Source organism: Protopterus annectens, chromosome 8.part0 (assembly GCF_019279795.1).
Source record: "Protopterus annectens isolate FY-2018-M chromosome 8.part0, PAN1.0, whole genome shotgun sequence".
NCBI classification, from domain to species: Eukaryota; Metazoa; Chordata; order Ceratodontiformes; family Protopteridae; genus Protopterus; species Protopterus annectens.
This window is the reverse complement of record NC_056741.1, coordinates 71,253,000-71,277,912: the sequence shown is the minus strand read 5'-3', so window position 1 is coordinate 71,277,912 and position 24,913 is coordinate 71,253,000.

Below are 24,913 nucleotides of genomic sequence, written 5' to 3'. Positions count from 1 at the left end.
CCTCAGAAAGGCAAACCTGAAATGTAAACAAAGTCTGAATCAAAACAAAAAAATCCCTGACAGCCCTTGCAAAGGCCAAAAGCACAGCATCAATGGGACCAGATGCTATCCCAGGTTGTGTCTTACACGAGCTTCAAAATGAACTAATCCTCCATCTCAAATCACTATTCAAACTCAGCCTCTCTACAGGCTATGTACCCAAAGAATGGCATACAGCAACAGTCATACCACTCCACAAAGGTGGTGCCACAACAGACCCTGGGAACTATCGCCCTATAAGCTTGACTAGCTTGGTCTGCAAAGCCATGGAACGCATTATCATGGAGCTCATTAACAGGGACAGTGGGAACCTCCTGACACTGGACCCCACCCAGTTCGGCTTTGTTAAAGGCAGATCCTGCCTCCTGAACTTGATGCGACTTCTTGAAACAGTCACCAAGGCCATAGATGAAGGGAAGGTGGTCCACACAGCATATTTGGACCTCGCTAAGGCGTTCGACACCATCCCACACTCAGAAATCATAGACAAACTCACCAGCTTAAATATCAATCCCCATGTCTCGAGATGGGTTCCCAATTGGCTCTCAGACAGAACCCACACAGTAAGAGTGGCAGGCGCCATGTCTGACTCTAAACCAGTCACAAGCGGAGTCCCACAGGGCTCAGTCCTGGGACCCCTCCTGTTCGGTGTGTATTTCTCCGAAGTACAGGCAAAGGCGGAGGGACTGTGGCTAACCAAGTTCGCAGATGACTGTAAATTGGGTGCAATAATTGACTCTCCAGCTGACACAGTCATCCTGCAAAAGTGTCTCACAGAAACAAACACCTGGTGTCAAAGTTACGGCCTCAAGCTAAATGCCAAAAAATGCATAGTAATCCCATTTGGGAAAAACAAAGTACCTACAAAATACCACATAGATGGGAATCCACTAAGTACAGAAGACGTAATTAGGGACCTGGGTACCCAAGTAGATAGCATGCTCTCCTTTGATAACCACATAGCCAAAACGGTCAGGAAATCCTTTTATGTGGCACACCTGATCACAAAGGGTTTCTCATCCAGATCCAAGGAGGTGATTGTGCCCCTTTACTCCTCACTCATTAGGCCCATAATAGAATACAATGCCCCATTTGGGATGTACGTCACTAGACACCTGCAACAACTAGAAAGACCACAGAAGTACCTCACTAAGAGAATTGAGAGCCTTAAACAACTACCTATGAAGCACGACTGAAAAAGCTCCAAGTCTTCTCAGGGGCTTACCGTACAGAAATTGAACAAGTATTCTTCATTTCAACTAAAACTTTGTCCCAATATTCACATAATCGGGACATCCAAAATAAAATTTTCATATTTTAGTAAATAACAAATGTTTGGACCATTATGCTTTATTATATACCGTAAAAGACTTATTAACATTATAAGAAGACATTAAAAAAAAATCTCAGTTTGGAAAGGGTATTAAAAGAGTTTTTTAAGCGGATTACTGATTTTCTTCTTTTTCTTAGATACTCTTAAAAATGTCTTAAAATGTAATTGCCGATATTGCATCATGGGTATGCAAATCAAACATGACATCTCCGTTTCGCGGTTGATATGTCTCAGTTACTCAACTGCTGGGATTCTTATAAGGTTGTTGCAAGATATTAAGTCCGTCTGCAAAGTTACCAGCAACAGAAAAGTTCCTATTCACGTCTGTGATGGGGACCGGGCGGTACCTAAAAATAAGATTAGAGAATGGGTTTGGGGAATCAACGAAGCCCATTGGCTCCCCGACGTTCCGAAAGGGAGAATTAATATATCGCGCGAGAGCTCGGGAGACTCAAATTCGTTTACTGGCAGCGCGGTACCTTTTGCTGTAATTATGACGTCACCTCGTTTCGTCATACACGCCACGCTATTTACCTATAAAGACGTGTGTTGCACACCTCCCAGCCTGTTAGCATAGAAGGCACAGATGTTGAATGTTGCTGTTATAAATTTAGAAAGTTATTAAAACGAGGGGGCTTGTGTTACCATACTTTTTCCGAAGGATATGAATTCTGATATCAGTGGAATGACGTTACAAAAATACCCCCAGATTTTAATCAATGTGAACTTAGCACTGCTATTGTTACCAAACACCAGATTTGTAAATCCAAATCCAGGATATGTTAAGTTCACAGTTTGTTAGCAAGCACAGATGAACGACCCGTAAGACTTGATGGTTAATATATTTATTGTATTTATTTATTTTACATTTGTTAATGGGTTAGTCCTGCGGGGCGTTTGGCTCCTTTTCAGTGGAGACCCGAGGAGAAAAGCTCCACAGTGAGTTTTTACATTTTACTTACAAGCAATTAAGACATTTTCATTTACTTAAAGAGCAGTTTAAGAGGTAACATTTCTACTGTAAATACAAATCAGTCTGGCTGTAGTAAACACCAACCAACACTCCTTCCCTTAAAGGATCCAAGCTAACCTAAAATACCATGTTATTCAGCATTCCTGAAAATCTCTAACTGTATGGATCTGATTAACAAATGACTGTCTAGAGGTAGAGAGTCATATTTAGGTTTTATTTTAGTTATTTATTTATTTTCATTTGTTTACCTGGAGCCTATTTTCAGCAGAGGCCCACTGAGAAAAGCTCCACAGAAATATAAGCAAAATACAATAATTAGATAGTACAATAGTATACATATAGTAAGATGCAGAATACACATCATCTAGTTAGTCTATACAAAGCAGTATTCAATACAGGTTCCTCTTAATTTTCAAAGGAGAGAAGGAAGGAAGTGGTGGAGGGGCTGCATGATTAAATACTGTTATTGATACAATTTACAACTTAATATCAGGTAACTGCAATAAACAGTTGTAGAGGTCAGATTTATGCTACTCCCCTCTCCCCCCACACACCTTTTTAACTACAGATCAAGTCTCCCATTGCCAGCTGGTTGTTCATAGGAGTAGCTACTAGGTGTACAGTCAAGGAAACAGTTGAGGAGCGTAATGTTTCAAGTTATCCCAAAGCATTGTCTGGTTGAGTGACTTGTTCACAATTTCACCGCAGGCAAATAGAGGCTGAGTGAATGACACCCTGGACACTAACTACTAGACTTACAAGTTCATAGGTTCATACTAGGCTATCTGTCCTGAGGCAATTATAAGCCTAGCCCGATTCTGTATGGCTTACGCCACCTCTTGATTTGAGTATACTGTGCCCTTTTTAAGGTTTAGTTTACTGTGCCTCTGTCTAATAGTGACACGGGAGTAATCCCTGGGACAAACCTACGATCCCCCATCCACCTATCGAGATTCTTCTTGAAAAGATTCAATGAGGTGCTCTGCCTCACATGAACTGGAATTCTATTCCAGAGCGAAGGGAACCTCTGGGTTATGAACCTGTCCCTCCAGCAAGTTCTATTTATTTCTGTGCTGAGGTTCAAGTCCCTCAAGCGTGTGGCTCTAAGGGATTTAGATTTACTGAGGTGGAGCATGTCCATTAATTCTGGATTTGACATAGCTTTGTATGTCAGGCATAGATCGCCTCGAAGTAGGCGGTATGCAACTGAGTAGAGCTGGAGTTTTTTTAACCGAGCAGCATATGGCATCTGTTTGAGACCCTTGATCCTCTTGGTGAGATAATTTTGGGGTCTTTCTAATTGCTGCAGGTGTCGGGTAAGGTACATCCCAAAAGGGGCATTGTATTCTATGATGGGCCTGATGAGGGATGAATAAAGGGGCACGATTACCTCTCTTGATCTAGATGTTAAACCCTTCGTGATGAGTTGGGCTATGTAAAAGGTCTTTCTAACCACTTTGGCAATGTGGTTTTCAAAGGAGAGATTGCTATCAACTTGGGTCCCCAGGTCCCTAATAACTTTCTCTGTACTTAATCGGTTTCCACCTATGTGGTAATTTGTGGGCACATTGTTTTTGCCAAAGGGTATGACTATATATTTTTTGGCATTTAGCTTTAAACCATGTCAACTGACTTGCTGGATATCCGCAATCTTCTTCCCTCTTGAAGGATACACAAACATGCAATAAGCTGGATGTTGCAAGGTATGGAGGGATGAAAACTGCTTAATATTAATATATGTGTACATGAACTGATTAAGTATGAATATTATGACCGAGTTATTTGTTGCACTGCCTTACTGAGTGGGCTTAGTCTTGGTCTGAGGAACAAACAAGTAGGGAAAACTAACTAGAACAATCACTTAAGTTCCATAATCTTACTGGAAATGCCGGGAAGAGGATCAAGTCTCTTTTATTCTGATCTGAAACATATCCCCCTTTCTCTACAGACTAGTAGAACTGCAGTAGGCAAAGGAGTCATACTTGCTCAGCTTGAATATAGGCTCTGCATCATAGCTGCATCTTCATAAAAAAGATCTAAAGTCTACCAAAACAAAATCTGCAGAACTAGAGAGGGAAAGGTAATAGAATGGGAAGATGCCAAGAACTTATTTCAACTTCAGGCTAAAGACTGGTTTCCATATCAAGGAATGATCTCAGAGTAAAGGCAAAGAGAAAGAAATAGGAGGAGTCATAAACGAAATTCCAGCACTGGTACAGTTTTCAGTAGAACCTAGAACAGATGTTGCCTTTTAGAAAGGAATAATTGGTAAAGCACATCGAATATTGCATGATAAGTATACGACTCAAGGACTGGGAAGAGAGATTAGATAAGCAATTCACTAAGAAACATTGGGGGCTCTCTCTCTCTCTCTCTCTCTATATATATATATATATATATATATATATATATATATATATATATATAGGCCTAGAGGCCTACAACTTAAACAAACAGGCCCTCCAATGGTTTGAACCCTACCTACAAGGTAGGCAACAGGCTGTACTGTGGCAGGGAAAACTCTCCTCACACCTTTCCATCAGACTTGGAGTCCCCCAGGGCTCAATACTAGGTCCCCTGTGTTTCTCCATCTTTATAAATGAACTTAGCACAGTCATACCAGAGGCCACCTGCATTCAATATGCAGATGACTCAACCTTAATATGGTCTGCCTCCACCCCAGCAAAGCTTACCACAATAACCCAAAGCACCATCAGCAAGGTTGAAAACTGGCTACTAAACCAACGCCTAATACTAAATCCCAACAAAACTAAGTTACTTCTTTTCACCCCAACATATAGGACCACTACACCACTGTTCAACATAACAGCTAATAATGGTACCATCATCTCCCCAGCAACACAAACCAAACTGTTGGGTGTCACGATCGACAACAACCTCAGGTTTGATGCTCACATCAATCAAACCATAAAAACTATCAATAAAAAATTCGGTAGTCTCTATAGGATCAAATCATTCCTCACCCCACAAGCTAGAATTGCAATTGCTCGCTCCCATCTCCTATCTACCCTTCTCTATGCCTCCCCTCTCTTCTCCCACCTGAATAAAACCGATCTTAATAGACTGTCATCATGCTACAACCACATTGCTAGATTTGCAACTGGCTCACCCTACCGTACCCACCACTGCCAGAACCTGAATCTCCTGGGTTGGCTGGAACTACCCCACCTCCTACAACTCAACCAGCTCAAAGTTGCCCATAAAATCCTCCACCATCCAGACAATACCCCAGCCCTAAGAAGCATAGTCTGCCCCTACAGCAACAATCGAACACTCCGCTCATCCACCAAACTCCTAGTACTTACGATCAAATCCAACCATGCTGCAGGCAACTCCCTCTTCGCCAACTCTGTCGGTAAATACTGGAACTCTCTACCAGCTGATATTACCCTAGAGTCTTCACCAACTATATTTAAACACAAACTTAAAGGCTACCTCAAATCACATTGGATATGTCCCTGTACCAACCCGGAATAGGACCCCGCACATCCCTCCTCTTTTAACCATGGCAATCCTTTATGTTAGCTATTCTAGGTATTGCTTGTGTAAATAAAAATTTCTTAAATCCAAGGTAATATGTTATCTTAACTATGACATTTAATTGAAAAGTATGCCTCAGGCCTCATGGATGGATGCATGTACTATGTCTACAATAAGCTTGTATGTAACCTCAATTTACTGGATTATCTATTTTGTAATGCCTATAACTTAGGCCTATGTTCTTACTATTTGTAGTTTTGTAATTTGTATAGGTAATTTGGAGCTTTTCTCCCCGGGACTCCGCTGAAAATGGACAAGTATCCAGTCGGACCATCCCGGTTAGCAGATGTAAAATAAATAAAATTAAATTAAAAAAAAAATATATATATATATATATATATATATATATATATATATATATATATATATATATATATATGTGTCTCCCAAATTTGCAATAAAATCTAGAAGATTTCGGATCTTTGCCTGGAAGTGCTTACATAGGTATTTGTATACCCCAAGCAGACTTAAGAAATTTCCCTCAGGTATGTAGCAAATGTTGTAGGTGTGATAGGGCAGAAAGAGTATACTGGGAACATATTTTTTGGGAGTGTAATGAGTTAGTAGACTTTAAATATTCCCTGCAGACTGCTCTGTCAGAGATGCAGGGTAAGCAAGTTGGAGTGATTAGGGAAATTATTTTTTTTGAGCTATGATACAAACTTGGAATTGCCGAGACATAGTAAGGCCTTTTTGAGTCTAAGCAGGATGGCTGCCAAAAAAGCAGTTACTAGAAAATGGAAATCAAAGTCTAAACCAACGTTACTAGAAGGAGGGAATATAGTAACAGAGATAAAACAATGGGAATTGGGATCTTTAGAAAAGGGTAGAGGAAAACTACATAGAAAAAAATGAGAATTGTGGGAACGGTACACGTGGAATAACATTCTGGAGGAGGAATCAGGTCTAAAAGGTGGCAGGATTTGAATGAGATATGTAATATTTTACTGAAAATTACTTGATAGATCATAAGTGATGTATAATGTTTGTAAATGAAATATGTCAGCATGATTTGTTTTCATTTATGTAGATGTATGATTGCCTATGTCATAAGTGATAATTTAATAAAGATGTTTCTTGTTAAAAAAGGAAGCTTTCCTTCAGTCTGATTCAGAATTTAATGATCGAATGACACACAAATCTTAGTAGCATAGCTCCCTTGTAGACACACATTTTTAAATAACTCATTTCATATAGGTTCATAGATGATTACTAGATTAATGATACAAGACCCTCTAAAGCCTAGCCAATAATACCCAGGATATGGCAATATTATATCTTAATTCCCCAGATATGGGATGGGGTAGTATCAGGCTAATAGGTCTTCGGGTGTTCATAGGTTCATAGGTTCATAGGTTTATACTAGGCTATCTGCCCTAAGGCATTTATAAGCCTAGCCCAAATTTTTGTGGCTTATAATTTTGTGCCCTTATATGAAAAAATACTGTGACCATTAGTTTGTTGTGCCTCTGTCCAGCAGTGACACAGAGATGATTCCCGGGGTAAACCTACGATCTCCCATCCACAGGTCTAGATTTCTCTTGAACAGAGTCAGCGAGGTGCTCTGCCTCACATGGACCGGGATTTTATTCCACAGCATAGGGAGTCTCTGAGTGATAAATCTATCCCTCCAGCACGTCCTATTTATATCCGTGCTAAGGTTTAAGTTGCTTGCTCTAGTGGTTTTGGTGGATTTGGATTTTTTGAGGTGGAGCATGTCCATTAATTCCGGGTTGGACATGGCCTTGTATGTCAGGCACATGTCACCTCTGAGCAGGCGGTATGCGACTGAATAGAGCTGGAGTTTCTTCAATCTGGCAGCATATGACAGATTTTGGAGTCCTTTATCCTTTTGGTGAGGAACTTTTGGGGTCTCTCCAATTGCTGCAGATGTCGGGTGAGATACATCCCGAATGGGGCATTGTACTCGATCATTGGTCTGATAAGTGAAGAGTACAGGGAACAATGACCTCACTAGATCTGGATGTGAATCCCTTCATGATCAGGTGGGCAATGTAGAAGGTCTTTCTAACCACTTTAGCAATGTGAGTTTCAAAGAAAGGCCACTGTCAACCTGGGTCCCCAGGTCCCTGATAACCTCTTCTGTGCTTAGTGGATTGCCACCTATATGGTAGCTTGGGGTTACCTTGTTTTTCCCGGAGGGTATGACTATACATTTTTGGCGTTTAACTTCAGGCCATGGGTCTGGCACCAGCTATCTGTTTCCGTGAGTCCCTTCTGAAGGATATCCGTGTCCGATGCACTTTCCACTATGGCCCAGTTTGCAGTCGTCTGCAAACTTTGTCAGCCAAAGTCCTCCCATGCTGGCCTGTACTTCTGAGAAGTAGATGCCAAACAATAGGGGGCCAAGGACCGAGCCCTGTGGGACGCCACTTGTGACCGGCTTGGAGTCTGACACAGCGCCAGCAACTCTAACCCTGTGGGTTCTGTCCTTAAGCCAGTTTGCAACCCATCTTGTGACATATGGGTTTACATTTAAGCTGGTAAGTTTTTCTACAATACCCGAGTGGGGTATTGTGTCGAAAGTCTTTGCAAGGTCAAGGTAGGCTGTATGGACTGCCTTTCCCTCATCAATGGCCTTGGTGACTGTTTCGAAGAAGTCGACCAAGTTCCAAAGGCATGATCTTCCCTTGACAAAGCCAAACTGGGTCGGGTCCAATGTCTGCAAGTCCCCTATATCTTTGTTTATGAGCTCCATTATGATCCTCTCCATAGCTTTGCAGACTAGACTTGTTAAGCTTATGGGGCGGTAATTACCAGGGTCCGTAGAGGCGCCGCCTTTGTGGAGTGGGACCACAGTTGCCGTACGCCACTCCTTGGGCACGTATCCTGTGGTAAGGCTGAGATTAAACAGCTGCCTTATGTGCGGGGTTTTGGAACCCTGAGTCATTTTACAGACTGCCTCTGTCCATAAAAGACATGGGCAGTACCCCAGGAGTAAATTTACAGTTCCCCATCCATTTATCCAAATTCTTTTTAAAGAGAGTGAGGTACATGCTTTATTTTACAAAGATGGGAAGCTTATTCCATAGATGACGCAGCCTTTGGGCTATTAATCTGTCTCTCCAGCAAGTTCTGTTAGAGTCAGAAATAAGGTTCAGGTGTATGGAATGCATTACTTTTAGATAATTTTTCTTTGCGAATATGTAACGTTCTCATCAGGGTTAGATCAGAGAATGCCTTGTAGGTCAGATAAAAGTCCCCTCTCAATAAACGATCTGAGATGCAGTAAAGGGATAGGGTTTTTAGTCGGTCTGCATAAGACATGCATCTTACGCTTTGTATTTTTTTAGTGAAAAACCTCTGGGGCTACTCCATATGGTGTAAATGCTTGGTCAGGTACATATAGAAGGGAGTATTGTACTCGATTATGGGCCTGATGTAGGCCAAGTACAATGGCACTATGACTTCCTTTGAAATTGATGCCATGCCTTTACTTATAAGGAGGATTTCCTCACTACTGTAGCTACCTGGTGGTCAATGTTTAGGTTACTATCTATCTGTGTTACTAGGTCCCTCACCACTGGGACTACTTTATGGGTGTGCTGTCAATATTATCATTTGCAGGGATTTCTGATTTACTGAAGGCTATGATTATGCATTTTTTAGCATTTAGTCTTAGACCATGGTTTTGGCACCAGTCGTTCATCATTTTTAAGGCTGTTTGTAGGATGTCAACATCATCTGGGGATTCAGTGATTGGTCCCATGTTACAGTCATCAGTGAATGTGGTGAGCCAGAGACTCCCAGCATTGGCCTTCACTTCAGAGAAGTATATACCAAATAGAAGGAATCCTGTCACCGAGCCCTGTGGGACGCTGCTAATAACAGGTTACTTTTTGGAAGTGGATTCACTTATCTGGTCAACATGTTCATAGGTTCATAGGTAGATACTAGGCTAATGGCCCTAGGGCCTATACAAGCCTAGCCAAAAAGGTACCTTGGCTTTCGCCACCCAAGAAAATTATTTTCCTGTGCCCCTGTCAAGCAAAACCACAGAAGTGATCCTCGGGGTGAATTTCCTATTACCCATCCAGTCATCAAGATTTTTCTTGAAGAGTGTTAATGAGGAGTTCTGTTTGACATAGATAGGTAGTCTGTTCCAGAGTATGGGAAGTCTCTGGGACAGGAATCTATCCCTCCAGCATGTTCTGTTTATTGTGGTGACAAGGTTTAGGTCCCTAGAGCGTGTAGCTTGGAGGGACTGGGATTTCTTTAAGTGGAGCATGTCCAACAGCTCTGGGTTTGACATAGCTTTGTATGTTAGGCAGAGATTGCCTCTGAGTAGGCGATATGTGACGGAGTAAAGCTAGAGTTTTTGGAGATCATCTTCATGAGGCATCTGTTTGAGGCCAGTAATCTTCTTTGTGAGGTATTTTTGTGGCCTTTCCAGTTGTTCTAGATGTCTTGTGAGGTACATACCAAAAGGGGCATTGTACTCTATAATGGGTCTAATGAGTGATGAGTAGAGGGGAACAATGACCACTTTTTTTCTGGATGAGAAACCTTTTGTGATGAGGTGTGCTATGTAGAAGGATTTCCTGACCACTGTGGTGATGTGATTATCAAAGGAGAGACTACTGTCCACCTGTGTCCCAAGGTCTCTTATCAAACTTTCGGTGTTAAGTAGACTACTGCCTATGAAGTAGTTCATGGGTACAGAGTTTTTACCAAAGGGGATGACAATGCACTTTTTGGCATTGAGCTTGAGACCATGTCTTTGACACCAGGCATCTGTCTCAGTGAGGCCCTTTTGTAGGATGTCCACATCATTTGGAGTTTCGATTATGGCTCCTAGTTTGTAGTCATCTGAAAATTTAGTTAGCCAAAGACCTTCTGTGGTAGCCTGTACTTCAGAGAAGTAGATACCAAACAGGAGAGGACCCAGGACTGAACCCTGTGGTACTCCACTTGTCACTGGTCTGAAGTCTGATTTGGAGTCTGCTACTTTCACGGTGTGGGTTCTGCCAGTAAGCCGGTTGGCAACCCATCTTGTGACATAGGGATTTATACCTAGTTTAGTGAGTTTATCTATAATTCCAGAGTGGGGGATGGTGTCAAACGCCTTGGCGAGATCTAGATAGGCTGTGTGTACCACCTTACCCTCATCTATGGCTTTGGTGACTACTTCAAAGAAGTCTATCAGGTTTAGGAGACATGATCTGCCTTTTACAAACCCAAACTGAGTGGGATCCAGAGTTTGGAGATCTCCAATGTCTTTGTTTATGAGTTCCATGATGATACTTTCCATGGCCTTGCAGACGAGGCTCGTCAGGCTAATGGGGCGGTAGTTCCCGGGGTCTGTTATGCCCCCCCCCTTTGTGGAGTGGGATAACTGTCGCGGTGCACCATTCAATGGGCACAAAGCTGAGGTGAGGCTATGATTGAACATGGTACTTAGGTGGGGTGCCAGTTCATTCTGTAGTTCATGTAGAAGGCAGCCTGGGATATTGTCAGGTCCCATGGATGCTGTGTTCTTGGCTTTGAAGAGTGAGGTTTTTACCTGTGCAGCCGTGATTACAGGAACTTTGCATTCTTCTGGTATAAAGATGGGCCTTTTAGGGGGTAAGACAGGGGTAAAGTTAGCACTGAGCCTATCTGTCAGGATGTTGGCAATATCAGTTGGTTCTGTATATTTAATGTCATTGTGCTGTAACTCAGAGCAGATCTGAGTGTTGCCATTAAGATTTTTGACATAGCTATAGAATGCTTTGTGGTTGTCTTTAGAATCAGTGGCAATTTTGTTTTCATAACTAGCTTTAGAGGATTTTATGAGGGATCTCAGATTCTTACTGTGGTTGACCAGGGAGTTCCTCCAATCGTGGGATTTTACTCTTTTATGCAACAGTTTCTTTCTTCCGATGTAGAGTTTGTTTATGGCAGAAGACCACCAGATTGGCTTCCTTTTTTTGGAGGATAGCATCTTGATTTTGTTAGGGATAGCATGATCCATGCACTCATGTAAGTGCTTATAAAGTCCATTTGTGTAGGATTCAGCAGTCGTACCTCTATTGTCCATCTGCATGGGTGTAGTGAAGTTTGCCACTTCTGTCTTCAGAAATGTGAAGTTGGCTTTGGAGAAATTTTTTACAGTTGTTTTCCTAATGGGGGGGGGGGGTGGGAGCAGGATGTGGATGTCTAGGGTGATTAGCCTGTGGTCGGATCTGACCAACGAGGAGCTAACCTCTGGTGTGGAACGCCAGTCACCCATGTTGGTGATGACCAGGTCTATTATATTGCTGCCCCTGGTGGGGGTGTGGATAAGTTGATCCAAGGCATTGGAATTGATGATTTCCAGAAAACATTGAGCAAAATAGTTGGTACATGAGTAGTTTTCCCAGTTAATGGTAGGGTAGTTGAAATCACCCATTATTAGAGTGTTGGGTTGTACCTTAATATTTTCCAGTGTATCAAGAAAAGAGGAGTGGGAATCCTGGGGCATGGTGGGGGGTCTGTAGCAAGCTACAATCTGGATTGTGGTTTTGCCCAGAGTTAGTTGAATTTGGATAATCTCGGATGCATTATGCTGAGCAACTAGCTTGGAGGTCTGCATATCCTTAATGAATATGGACACACCTCCACCTTTAGTGTTTTGGTCCGGGTTTGGTGGCTGAAAGGTGTGGCATGAATTATAGCCTGGTAATGCAGGAGTGCTCTCTGGAGCTTTGAACCAGGTCTCTGTCACTGCACAGATGTCAATCTTCTCTATTTTAAGGAGTGCCTCGAGTGAGTGCATTTTGAGGTTAAAACTTCTAGCATTACGGTGGTGAATTTGTCATTTGAACCTTGCCTAAAAAAGGCACTATAGGGGTGGCAAGAGCCTTTGCCAGTATCCAGAATCCCAAGGTGATAGGTGCAGGCCATCTCTGGCAAAGCAGCGTGGTCTGTCGATCATATCATCCCAGGCAGACAGATACTGGATTCCCTTAGAATGACACCAGAGGCTTAGCCAATTGTTAAATCAATAATTTTGTCCTTGTACTGTGTTGTCATTCTGGGTGATGGCAGGATGCTACTCAGGGCTAGGATCATACCGGCCTGGGCTACAAGATCGGAGAGCTCCTCCACTATCTCTTTTCATGTAGTCCAGGGAGGTACGTCTCAGGTCATTCACACCAACATGGACAATGACAGAGTCATATTTCTACTTGTTGTGGGGTGACCTGAGTGCATACATTATGTGGCAGATCCTGGCACCTGACAGGCAGCTGACAGTAACTTTTTCCTTGTTTAGCCTGATGAGTGGAATATCAGTGTGTCTGACTATAGAGACACCTATGACTAGAGTGTTGGGTACGTTATGCCTTATGGGCTGTAGTTGAGTGGCACACTAAGTATGTGGGCTATGTGTCATTTGGGTTATGTTGGGGGGTGGAGGTTGATTGCATTTCTGCTTTGGAGGTCTCTGTTGTTTGGGCAGATTTTTACTGAGAGCCTCCACGAATTTAGGTGTGTCTTTTGTGTTTCTGTGTGTGTGTTTTGGTGGTGTAGGTTTTGAGGGACTATGTGATGAGTGTGGTGCGGTGCAAGTGTTTACCTTCTCCTCTTGACTGTCTAGGCCAGTCTTTGGTGAAGAGAGCTTTGCTTCAAGTTTGGCTATATAAGTGCATCTCTCACGGGTTGTAGTGTTGGGTGGTAGCAGGAGAGGGTTGTCTGTGTACATGAGGCAATTGCTGCATTGTCCCAAGATGCCCAGATTCATCGGGTAGACAGGAGAAAGCACCGGGAGCTGACCTTTAGACATGCCTGAATAGGTGCTTATTTGTTAAGTACTAAAAACTGTTTTCCTCTATACAAGTAAGGAAAGTTGAGTGCTGTAGAAATTTGTAACTTATTTAGTGCTTACAATGAGTTCTGAACAAGTGCTGAGATCAAAGAAACAGATGAGTGCTAAAACTAAAAATCTGGGTAGTTGCAAGGGAAATTTTGAAGAACAGACTTTATGATGCCAGGAATAGTTTAACCCCAGTTAAGTGGGGGGGGGGGGTTAGGAGCTTACAAACAGTCCTGGACACAGCAAATCCATATCTGACCTGCCACAGGAAAGGGGGAAAGCAAGCTTAGAATTTTTTTTTCAGTAAAGTGGAAATGGAGAAAGCTGGAACAGAAGTTAATTCAACGTTAAGAATCTGAGTGGGTTGGCCTTCACAAATGTTCTCTATTAGATTGAGTGAACTAATGACACTAGACTGGGAGGAGTGTCACAGATCAACTATACAGTATGGGTGGGCAACTGCAAAGCCACCAAGTATAAGAACACACAACACTACGGAGGGTGGGCGGGAAAAAAATTACAGTTCCTAGCTGTAGCCACTAAATGAAAGTTTTAAACAGATCAAGGAGCGGAGACAAAAATGCACAGAAAAGCTCGGATAGAGCACTCACAAACAGAAAATGCAACTCTCAGTATGAAAAAGCAGTTTACAGTTAAGTAATGTTAAAACAGTATCAAACAGTACAAAAATGCAGTGAAACAATAAAAAAAAGCATTATAACAGTGCAAAAATGTAGTAGATCAACTGTGTAGCACAATTATAATTGTTTCAGAAGTGCAGTTCAGTGAAATAAGTGTAAGAAATAACTTATCCTGCTCTTGGAATCTTAAGGAATTTCCACTTATGCAATGCAATCCAAAGCCTGACAATACAAACAGAACCTTTATAAGACACAGGGTTTATATACCAGTAAGAATGGAGGAGTTGGAAGATCAGATTACTACTCAGCCCCTGCTATTACCCAATCACTCGTACTACAGAAGGTCAGGAGGCCTTGTTACTCTCAATAATAATGAAGACAATCAGCAGAAAATGGCCGCCAGAAACACAGGAAACTCAAACAAAACTACCAGCCTAGAAAACAGGCCTCTGTCAAGATTATACCACCTGTGTAGAACACAGACACCTCACTTTAAAAGCATAGAAAGAACACCCACAAAGAGAAAATCCAAGTCTCAGTATGAAAAAGCAGTTTACAATTTAGTAATTTAAATAAAAAATGCAGTTATGGTAATGCACACTATTACAGTTCCTAGCTGTAGCTACTAAATGAAAGTTTTAAACAGATCAAGGAACAGAGACAAAAATGCACAGAAAAGCTTGGATAGAGCACTCATAAACTGAAAATACAACTCTCAGTATGAAAAAGCAGTTTACAGTTAAGTAATGTTAAAACAGTATAAAACAGTACATAAATGCAATGAAACAATAAAAAAGCTTTATAACAGTGCAAAAATGTAGTAGATCAACTGTATAGCACAATTATAAGTGTTTCAGAAGTGTAGTTCAATGAAATAAGTGTAAGAAATAACTTATCCTGCTCTTGGAATCTTAAGGAATTTCCACTTATGCAATGCAATCCAGAGCCTGACAATACAAGTGATGTGTCCTATCACTGAGCCAGATGGCTATCCATCTGATGATATATTTAACTCAGTAAGCTTATCTATGATCGCCGAGTGGGGATAAGCAGTGTGTACTGTTTTACCCTCATCAATGGCTCTGGTGACTTTCTCAAAGAAGTCTACCAGACTGAGCAGGAAAGACCTTCCTTTGACAAAGCCATATTGGGTCTAGTCCGGTTTTTGGAGATTTCCTATGTTGTTATTGTTCAAGTCCATGATAATTCTCTCTATGGTCTTGCAGATAAGACTGGTCAATCTTATGGGTCTATAGTTCTTTGGGTCAGTTGATGACCCCCCTTTTGCAGAGGGATGACTGTTACAGTCCTCCATTCCTCTGGGACAAAGCCCATTTGGAAGCTGTGGTTAATGAGGCTTATAGTGGCCCTAATCAGTATCAGTAAGAAACTAAGGTCCCTCATAAAATCATCCAACGCTAACTTTGAAAGAAAAATAGCCAAGGACTCGAAAGATAACCACAAAGCCTTCTTTAGCTATGTCAAAAATCTAAGTGGCAACTGGCAGATATGTTCTGACATAGTGCAAAATAGCACAAAATATACTGAAGCTACTGATATCGCCAACATACTGGCAGATAGATTCAGTGCAAACTTCACCTCCCTCTCACCTTCAAAAGGGACCTCAACAATACCGGGAAAGTGTAGTGTCACAGAAGCACAGGTGAAAACAGCCCTTTCAAAAGCCAAAAACACAGCATCAATGGGGCCAGATGGTGTCCCAGGCTGCGTCTTGCACGAACTACAGAACGAACTAACCCCCCACCTAAACACGCTGTTCAACCTCAGCCTCTCCACAGGCTATGTGCCCATAGAATGGTGCACAGCAATGGTTATTCCGCTCCACAAAGGAGGAGCCACAACTGACCCTGGTAACTATCGCCCCATAAGCCTGACTAGCCTGGTCTGCAAGGCTGTGGAGCGCATCATCATGGAACTCATTAACAAAGACATTGGGAACCTCCAAACACTTGACCCGACCCAGTTCAGCTTTGTTACGAGCAGATCATGCCTACCAAACGTGGCTGACTTCTTCGAGACAGTTACCAAGGCCATAGACGAGGGAAAGGTGGTTGACACAGCCTACCTTGATCTCACCAAGGTGTTCAACACCATTCCTCACTCGGGTATTATAGAAAAACTCACCAGCCTGAACATAGACCCTACGTCACAAGATGGGTTGCCAACTGGCTTACAGACAGAACTCACATGGTAAGAATAGTGGGCTCCAGGTCTGACTCTAAACCAGTCACAAGTGGTGTCCCACAAGGTTCAGTTCTGGGACCCCTACTGTTCGGCATATATTTCTCAGAAGTACAGGAAAACACAGGAGGACTATGGCTAACCAAGTTATCTGATGACTGCAAACTGGGAGCCATAATTGACTCTCCAGCTGACATGGACATCCTCCACAAATGCCTTATTGAGACAGACACCTGGGGTCAAAGTCATGGCCTCAAGCTAAATGCCAAAAAATGCATAGTCATCCCGTTTGGGAAAAATAAAACACCCATGAAATACCACATAGGCGGTAGCCCCCTTAATACAGAAGAGGTAATAAGAGATCTGGGGACCCAGGTAGATAGTAATCTCTCCTTTGACAATCATATTGCCAAAGTAGTTAGGAAATCCTTCTATGTGGCCCATCTAATTACTAAGGGGTTCGCATCTAGAAATAAAGAGGTTATAGTGCCCCTCTACTTGTCACTCATCAGACCCATGATAGAGTACAATGCCCCATTTGGGATGTACCTCACAAGACACTTCCAACAGCTTGAAAGACCACAAAAGCACCTCAGCAAGAGGATTACTGGCCTCAAACATATGTCCTATGCAGCCCGACTGAAAAAACTCCGGCTGTACTCAGTGGCATATCGCTTACTCAGAGGTGATCTCTGCCTGACTTACAAAGCCATGTCCAACTCAGAATTGATGGACATGCTCCACCTAAAGAAATCCAAGTCACTGCGAGCCACGTGCTCTAGTGAGATAAACCTCGCCACAACAATAAATAGAACATGCTGGAGGGATAAATTCCTGTCACAGAGACTCCCCATGCTTTGGAACAAAATTCCTAACTACATTAGGCAGAGCCCCTCACTAACACTCTTCAAGAGAAGCCTTGACGAGTGGATGGGTAACTGAAAGTACACCCCTGGGATCACTTCATTGGCTCTGCTTGACAGAGGCTCAGTTAATTAATCAATGGGGTGGCGAAAGCCGATACACTCTGGCTAGGCTTATAAAAGCCATCGGGCAGATAGCCTAGTACCTACCTATGAACATATGAACCTATAATAGATTCTGTTTTAAGCTATTTAAGAAGCATCCTGGAATGTTGTTGGGACCCATGGAGGCTGTGTGTTTGGATTTAGTGAGTGCAATAAGGACCTGTTCCATCTGTATTTCTTTGGGTGTGGTAGGAAGTGATGGGGGAAGAAGTTATAGTTAAGCTTGGGTGTAAGTGTTGCTGTTCATGATTAACTCAGCACTTTGCGGAGCATTTCCCCTGAGGTTACAAATAGAATTTAAAAAAAGCCTTATGGTTATCTTTCACCTGAGAGGCTACCTCTCACTAACTAGACAAGCTCATCAAACATGACATTCCTAACAGATCCCTCAGTTCTGAAGACAAACACCTGCTAGAAATCAACAAACCTTCTAAATGACCAGGGTCGTGTCTATACTGGTATTCTGTTTCTAAACTATGGAATTCACAGCCCTCAACCATCAGATCGACCCAAAGTCTGCCTCTCTTTAAAGCCTCACTAAAAGCAAAGCTAAACAAGTCATGGCTCTGCACATGTTTAACTCCAGGCTAACCCACCTTAAAGCTTCACGAAAAGCAAACCTAAACAAGTCATGGCTGTGCACATGTTTAACTCCAGGCTAACCCACCTTAAAGCTTCCCGAAAAGCAAAGCTAAACAAGTCATGGCTCTGCATATGTTTAACTCCAGGCTAACCCACCTTAAAGCTTCACGAAAAGCAAACCTAAACAAGTCATGGCTCTGCACATGTTTAACTCCAGGCTAACCCACCTTAAAGCTTCACAAAAAGCAAACCTAAACAAGTCATGGTTCTGCACATGTTTAGCTCCAGGCTAACCCACCTTAAAGCTTCACGAAAAGCAAACCTAAACAAGTCATGGCTCTGCACATGTTTAACTCCAGGCTAACCTACCTTAAAGCTTCAAGAAAAGAAAACCTAAACAAGTCACGGCTCTGTACATGTTTAATTCCAGGCTAACCCACCTTAAAGCTTCACTAAAAGCAAACCTAAACAAGTCATGGCTCTGCACATGTTTAACTCCAGCTAACCCACCTTAAAGCTTCACGAAAAGCAAACCTAAACAAGTCATGGCTCTGCACATGTTTAACTCCAGGCTAACCCACCTTAAAGCTTCACTAAAAGCAAACCTAAACAAGTCATGGCTCTGCACATGTTTAACTCCAGCTAACCCACCTTAAAGCTTCACTAAAAGCAAACCTAAACAAGTTATGGCTCTGCACATGTTTTACTCCAGGCTAACCCACCTTAAAGCTTCACGAAAAACAAACCTAAACAAGTCATGGCTCTGCACATGTTTAACTCCAGGCTAACCCACCTTAAAGCTTCACGAAAAGCAAACCTAAACAAGTCATGGCTCTGCACATGTTTAACTCCAGGTTAACCCACCTTAAAGCCTCACTAAAAGCAAACCTAAACAAGTCATGGCTCTGCACATATTTAACTCCAGGCTAACCCACCTTAAAGCTTCACGAAAAGCAAACCTAAACAAGTCATGGTTCTGCACATGTTTAACTCCAGGCTAACCCACCTTAAAGCTTCATGAAAAGCAAACCTAAACAAGTCATGGCTCTGCACTTGTTTAACTCCAGGCTAACCCACCTTAAAGCTTCACGAAAAGCAAAGCTAAACAAGTCATGGCTCTGCACATGTTTAACTCCAGGCTAACCCACCTTAAAGCTTCACGAAAAACAAACCTAAACAAGTCATGGCTCTGCACATGTTTAACTCCAGGCTAACCCACCTTAAAGCTTCACTAAAAGCAAACCTAAACAAGTCATGGCTCTGCACATGTTTAACTCCAGCTAACCCACCTTAAAGCCTCACTAAAAGCAAAGCTAAACAAGTCATGGCTCTGCACATGTTTAACTCCAGCTAACCCACCTGCGTCCTTTGTCTCCCCTCCTTCCGTCTCCCTCTCCTTTATCCTCTTCTACAACTACAAATCGCTGTACTCTCCTCCCCACCACTCAGAACCCCTCTAAACATATAACTCACAAAACTACAATGCTGTTTCTCCTTTTCTTCTTAAAACAGCTGCTCTACAGCACCTGGAGTAACCCTATTTTTATACTTATTAGACACCAAGTAACTAATCACAATCTTCACCCAAAATCTATTACTAATAGGTTCATAGATTCATAGGTAGGTACTAGGCTATCAGCCCAAGGGCCTAAGTAAGCCTAGCCAACAAGGTTCCTTGGCTTATGCCAACCAAGAAAGTTAATTTCCTGTGCCCCTGTCAAGCAGAGCCAAAGAAGTGATCCTCATGGTGTATTTCCCATTTCCCATCCACTCATCAAGATTTTTCTTGAAGAGTGCTAATGAGGAACTTTGCTTGACATAGATGGGTAGCTTGTTCCAGAGTATAGGAAGTCTCTGGGACAGGAATCTATCCCACCAGCATGTTCTGTTTATTGCGGTGACAAGGTTTAAGTTCCTTAGAGCGTGTAGCTTGGAGGGATTGGGATTTCTTTAGGTGTAGCATGTCCAACAGCTCTGGGTTTAACATAGCTTTATATGTTAGGCAGAGATCTCCTCGGAGTAGGCGATATGCTACGGAGTAAAGCTGAAGTTTTTTGAGATGGTCAGTGTAGGGCATCTATTTGAGACTAGTAATCCTCTTTGTAAGGTACTTCTGTGGTCTTTCCAGATGCTGCAGATGTCTTGTAAGGTACATTCCAAAAGGGGCATTGTACTCTATAATGGGTCTAATGAGTGCCGAGTAGAGGGGAACAATGACCTCTTTTTTCCTGGATGAGAACCCTTTTGTGATGAGGTGTGCCACATAGAAGGATTTCCTGACTACTGTGGTGATGTGATTATCAAAGAAGAGACTACTGTCCACCTGGGTCCCAAGGTCTCTTATTACACATCCGGTGTTAAGTAGACTGCCGTTTATGTGGTAGTTCAAGGGTACAGAGTTTTTACCAAAGGGGATGACAATGCACTTTTTGGCATTAAGCTTGAGGCCATGCCTCTGACACCAGGCATCTGTCTCAGTGAAGCCCTTCTGTAGGATGTCCACATCATTTGGGGACTTGACTATGGCTCCTAGTTTGCAGTTATCTGAAAAATTCATTAGCCAGAGGCTTTCTGTGTTAGCCTGTACTTCAGAGAAGTAGATACCAAACAGGAAAGGTCCCAGGACTGAACCCTGTGGTACACCACTTGTCACTGGTTTGAAGTCAGATTTGGAGTCTGCATATTTTACAGTGTGGGTTCTGTCAGTGAGCCAGTTTGCAGCCCATCTTGTGATGTAGGGATTTATACCTAGTTTAGTGAGTTTAACTATAATTCCAGAATAGGGGATGGTGTCAAAAGCCTTGGCGAGGTCAAGGTACGCTATGTGAACCAACTTACCCTCATCTACAGCTTTGGTGACTGCCTCAAAGAAGTCAATAAGGTTCAGAAGGCATGATCTGCCTTTCTTAAACCCAAACTAGGTGGGGTCCAGAATTTGTAAGCTACCAATGTCTTTGTTTACGAGTTCCATGATGATACGTTCCATGGCCTTGCAGACCAGGCTCGTCAAGCAAATACGGCGATAGTTTCCAGGATCAGTGGTGGCTCTCCCTTTGTGGAGTGGAATAACTGTTGCTGTGTGCCATTCAGGTGGCACAAAGCCTGACACGAGACTATGATTTAACATGATGCTTAGGTGGGGAGCCAGTTCATTCTGAAGTTCGTGTAAAACGCAGCCTGGGATGTGGTCCGGTCCCATGAATGCTGTGTTTCTGGTTTTAGAAAGTGCAGCTTTTACCTGTATAGATGTGATTAGAGGGACTCTGCATTCTTCCTGTATAGATATGGACCCCTTAGGGGGTGATAGGGGATAAACTTAGCACTGAACCTGTCTGCTAGGATGTTGGCAATATCAGTTGGTTCTGTAATTTTTGTGCCATTGTGCTGTAACTTAGAGCAGATCTGGGTGTTGCCATTGAGATTCTTGATATAGCTATAGAATGTTTTGTGGCTGCCCTTAGAATCAGTGGCAATTTTGTTTTCGTAGCTAGCTTTGGAGGATCTTATAAGGGATCTCAGCTTCTTACTGAGGCTGACCAGGGAGCTCCTCCACTCATGGGATTTTACTCTCTTTTGCAACAGTTTCTTCCTGCAAAATATGATCTCATTGTACTCGGTTGAGTGAGCAAATAAGATAGGCCCAGGAGGAATGTTCAAACACAAATTTACAGGAGGGGCAAGCAATTCCAAAGCCACCAAAATTAATACCAAAACAAGAACAGAGAGGGTGGGCAGGAAACTAACTGCAGAGGCAGAGAGAGACCACAGTATTCCATGAAACAATTAAATAGAAAAATAAATAACTACAGTGAGTCACAAACCAATGAAACAATTAAATACACAGAAAAATAAAATAAATTGCAGTACAATCTTTAACACTGCAAGTTTGTACTTAACTCAGCTAGTAATTCAGTTGATTGTAGGTATGTAGCAGAAGCCAAACAACTCAGATGTTGAGCAGTAATAAATTCAAAGGCTTTCGGATATTGGCAAAGGCTCTTGCCACCCCTATAGTGCCTTTTTTAGGCAAGGCTCAAAAGACAAACCCACCTCCATAGGTATCACAAGGGATAAGAAACTAAGAGTAATGCTACTCAATGCCAGAAGTCTAAACCTCAAGATGCACGCACTCGAAACTCTCCTTAGCATGGAGAAAATTGATATCTGTGCAGTAACAGAAACCTGGTTCAGGGATCCCGAGAGCACCCCAGCACTACCAGGTTATACCTCATACCATGCTTTTCGGCCCCAAAACTTGGACCGAACCACAAAAGGATGGGGAGTATCGATATTCATCAAAGATACCCACACCTCCAGGTTGGTGGCAAAGCACGAAGCATCAGAGACTATCCATGTGCAACTAACAGTGGGTAAAACTGCCTTCCAGTTTATAGCCTGCTACAGACCACCCTCCCAAACCCAGGAACCCCACTCAGCCTTCCTGAGAACACTGGAAAATATGAAGGTCTCTCCAAACACCATTATATTAGGTGACTTCAACTACCCAAACATAGACCGGGAGCATTACTCTAGCTCCAACACCCTAGCCCAAAGGTTCCTAGAATTTATAAACTCAAATGCTATGGAACAACTTGTTACCACTCCCACAAGAGGGGAAAACATACTGGACCTGATCATCACCAACATGGGGACTCTATGCTCCAGACCAGAAGTGTATCCCTCACTGGTAAGATCAGACCATAAACTAATCTCACTGGATATTCACATCCCGACCCCACCCCCTGCACAGAAAACCACAGTGAAAAACTTCTCTAAAGCAAATTTCACACTCCTCAAAACCGAGGTGGAATCCTTCAAAGCCCCCGGGCCTGTGGAAAATATGGCCCAGATCGCAGAATCCTTTATAAACGCATTCTATGAACACCTTCAGGAATGCATGGATCATGCGATCCCGAATAAAACCTAGACCCAATCCTCCAAAGGCAGATGTCCTGTCTGGTGGACCCCAGCCATAAACAAACTATACAATAGAAGGAGGAAGCTACTAAATGATAGAGCAAAATCCCAAAAAGGGAAGGCATCACTGATCAGTATTAGCAAAAAACTACGGGCACTCATAAAATTGTCTAAGGCCAGCTTTGAAAGAAAAATTGCACATGACACTAAGGATAATCACAAGGCTTTCTTTAGTTATGTTAGAAACCTGGGTGGTAATTCCCAGATATGCTCAGAATTAGTCCAAAATGACAAAAAATACACTGAACCCACAGACATTGCCAACATCCTAGCTGACAGGTTCAGCGCAAACTTCTCCCCTCCCACCAAAGGGCAAATATCTATCCCAGCAGAGTGCTGCCCCGCTGACATCTCAGATGCTCAGGTAAGAGCCGCCCTCTCCAAAGCAAAAAACACAGCATCAATGGGACCAGACGGTGTCCCGGGCTGCGTCCTACATGAACTCTAAGAAGAGCTAAACCCAAACATAAAACTACTGTTCAGTCTCAGCCTTACTACAGGATATGTGCCCAAAGAGTGGCGTACAGCAACAGTGGTCCCTCTCCACAAAGGTGGTGCCTCAACGGATCCTGGAAACTATCGCCCCATAAGCCTGACTAGCTTAGTCTGCAAAGCTATGGAAAGGATCATCATGGACCTCATAAATAAAGATATTGGGGACCTACAGACACTGGATCCTACCCAGTTCGACTTTGTTAAGGGCAGATCCTGCCTTTTAAACCTGGTTGATTTCTTTGAAACAGTCACCAAGGCGATTGACGAGGGGAAGGTGGTCCACACAGCCTACCTGGACCTCGCTAAAGCCTTCGATACAATACCCCACACAGGCATTATAGATAAGCTCACCAGCTTAAATATAAACCCCTATGTCACTAGATGGATTGCAAACTGGCTCAAGGACAGAACCCACATGGTTAGAATTGCTGGAGCCATGTCAGACTCAAACTAGTTACAAGTGGTGTCCCACAAGGCTCAGTCCTGGGACCTCTCTTGTTCGGTATATATTTCTCGGAGGTACAGGCCAACATGGAAGGACTGTGGCTGACCAAGTTCGCAGATGACTGCAAACTGGGCGCCATAATCGACTCTCCAGCCGACACAAGCATCCTCCAAAAGGGCCTCATAGAAACAGACAACTGGTGCCAGAGCCATGGCCTCAAGCTAAATGCCAAAAGTGTATAGTCATCCCCTTTGGCAAAAACAAAGTGCCACAAATTACCACATAGGTGGTAATCCATTAAGTACAGAAGAAGTAATTAGGGACCTGGGGACCCAAGTTGATAGCAATCTCTCATTTGACAACCACGTGGCCAAAGTGGTTAGAAAAACATTTTATATAGCCCACCTAATCATGAAGGGATTCACATCTAGATCAGGGGAGGTCATCGTGCCTCTTTACTCATCCCTCATCAGGCCCATAATTGAGTACAATGCCCCTTTTGGGATGTACCTTACCAGACACCTGCAGCAACTGGAAAGACCCCAAAAGTACCTCACCAAGAGGATCAAAGGGCTCAAACAGATGCCATATGCTGCCCAGTTAAAGAAACTCCAGCTCTACTCAGTTTCATACCGCCTGTTCAGAGGCGATCTGTGCCTGACGTATAAAGCCATGTCCAACCCGGAATTAATGGACATGCTGCACCTCAGAAAATCCAAATCCCATCGAGCTACGCGCTCGAGAGACTTGAACCTCAGCACTGAAATAAATAGGACATGCTGGAGGGACAGATTCATAACCCAGAGGCTCCCTTCACTCTGGAATAAAATCCCAGTCCAGGT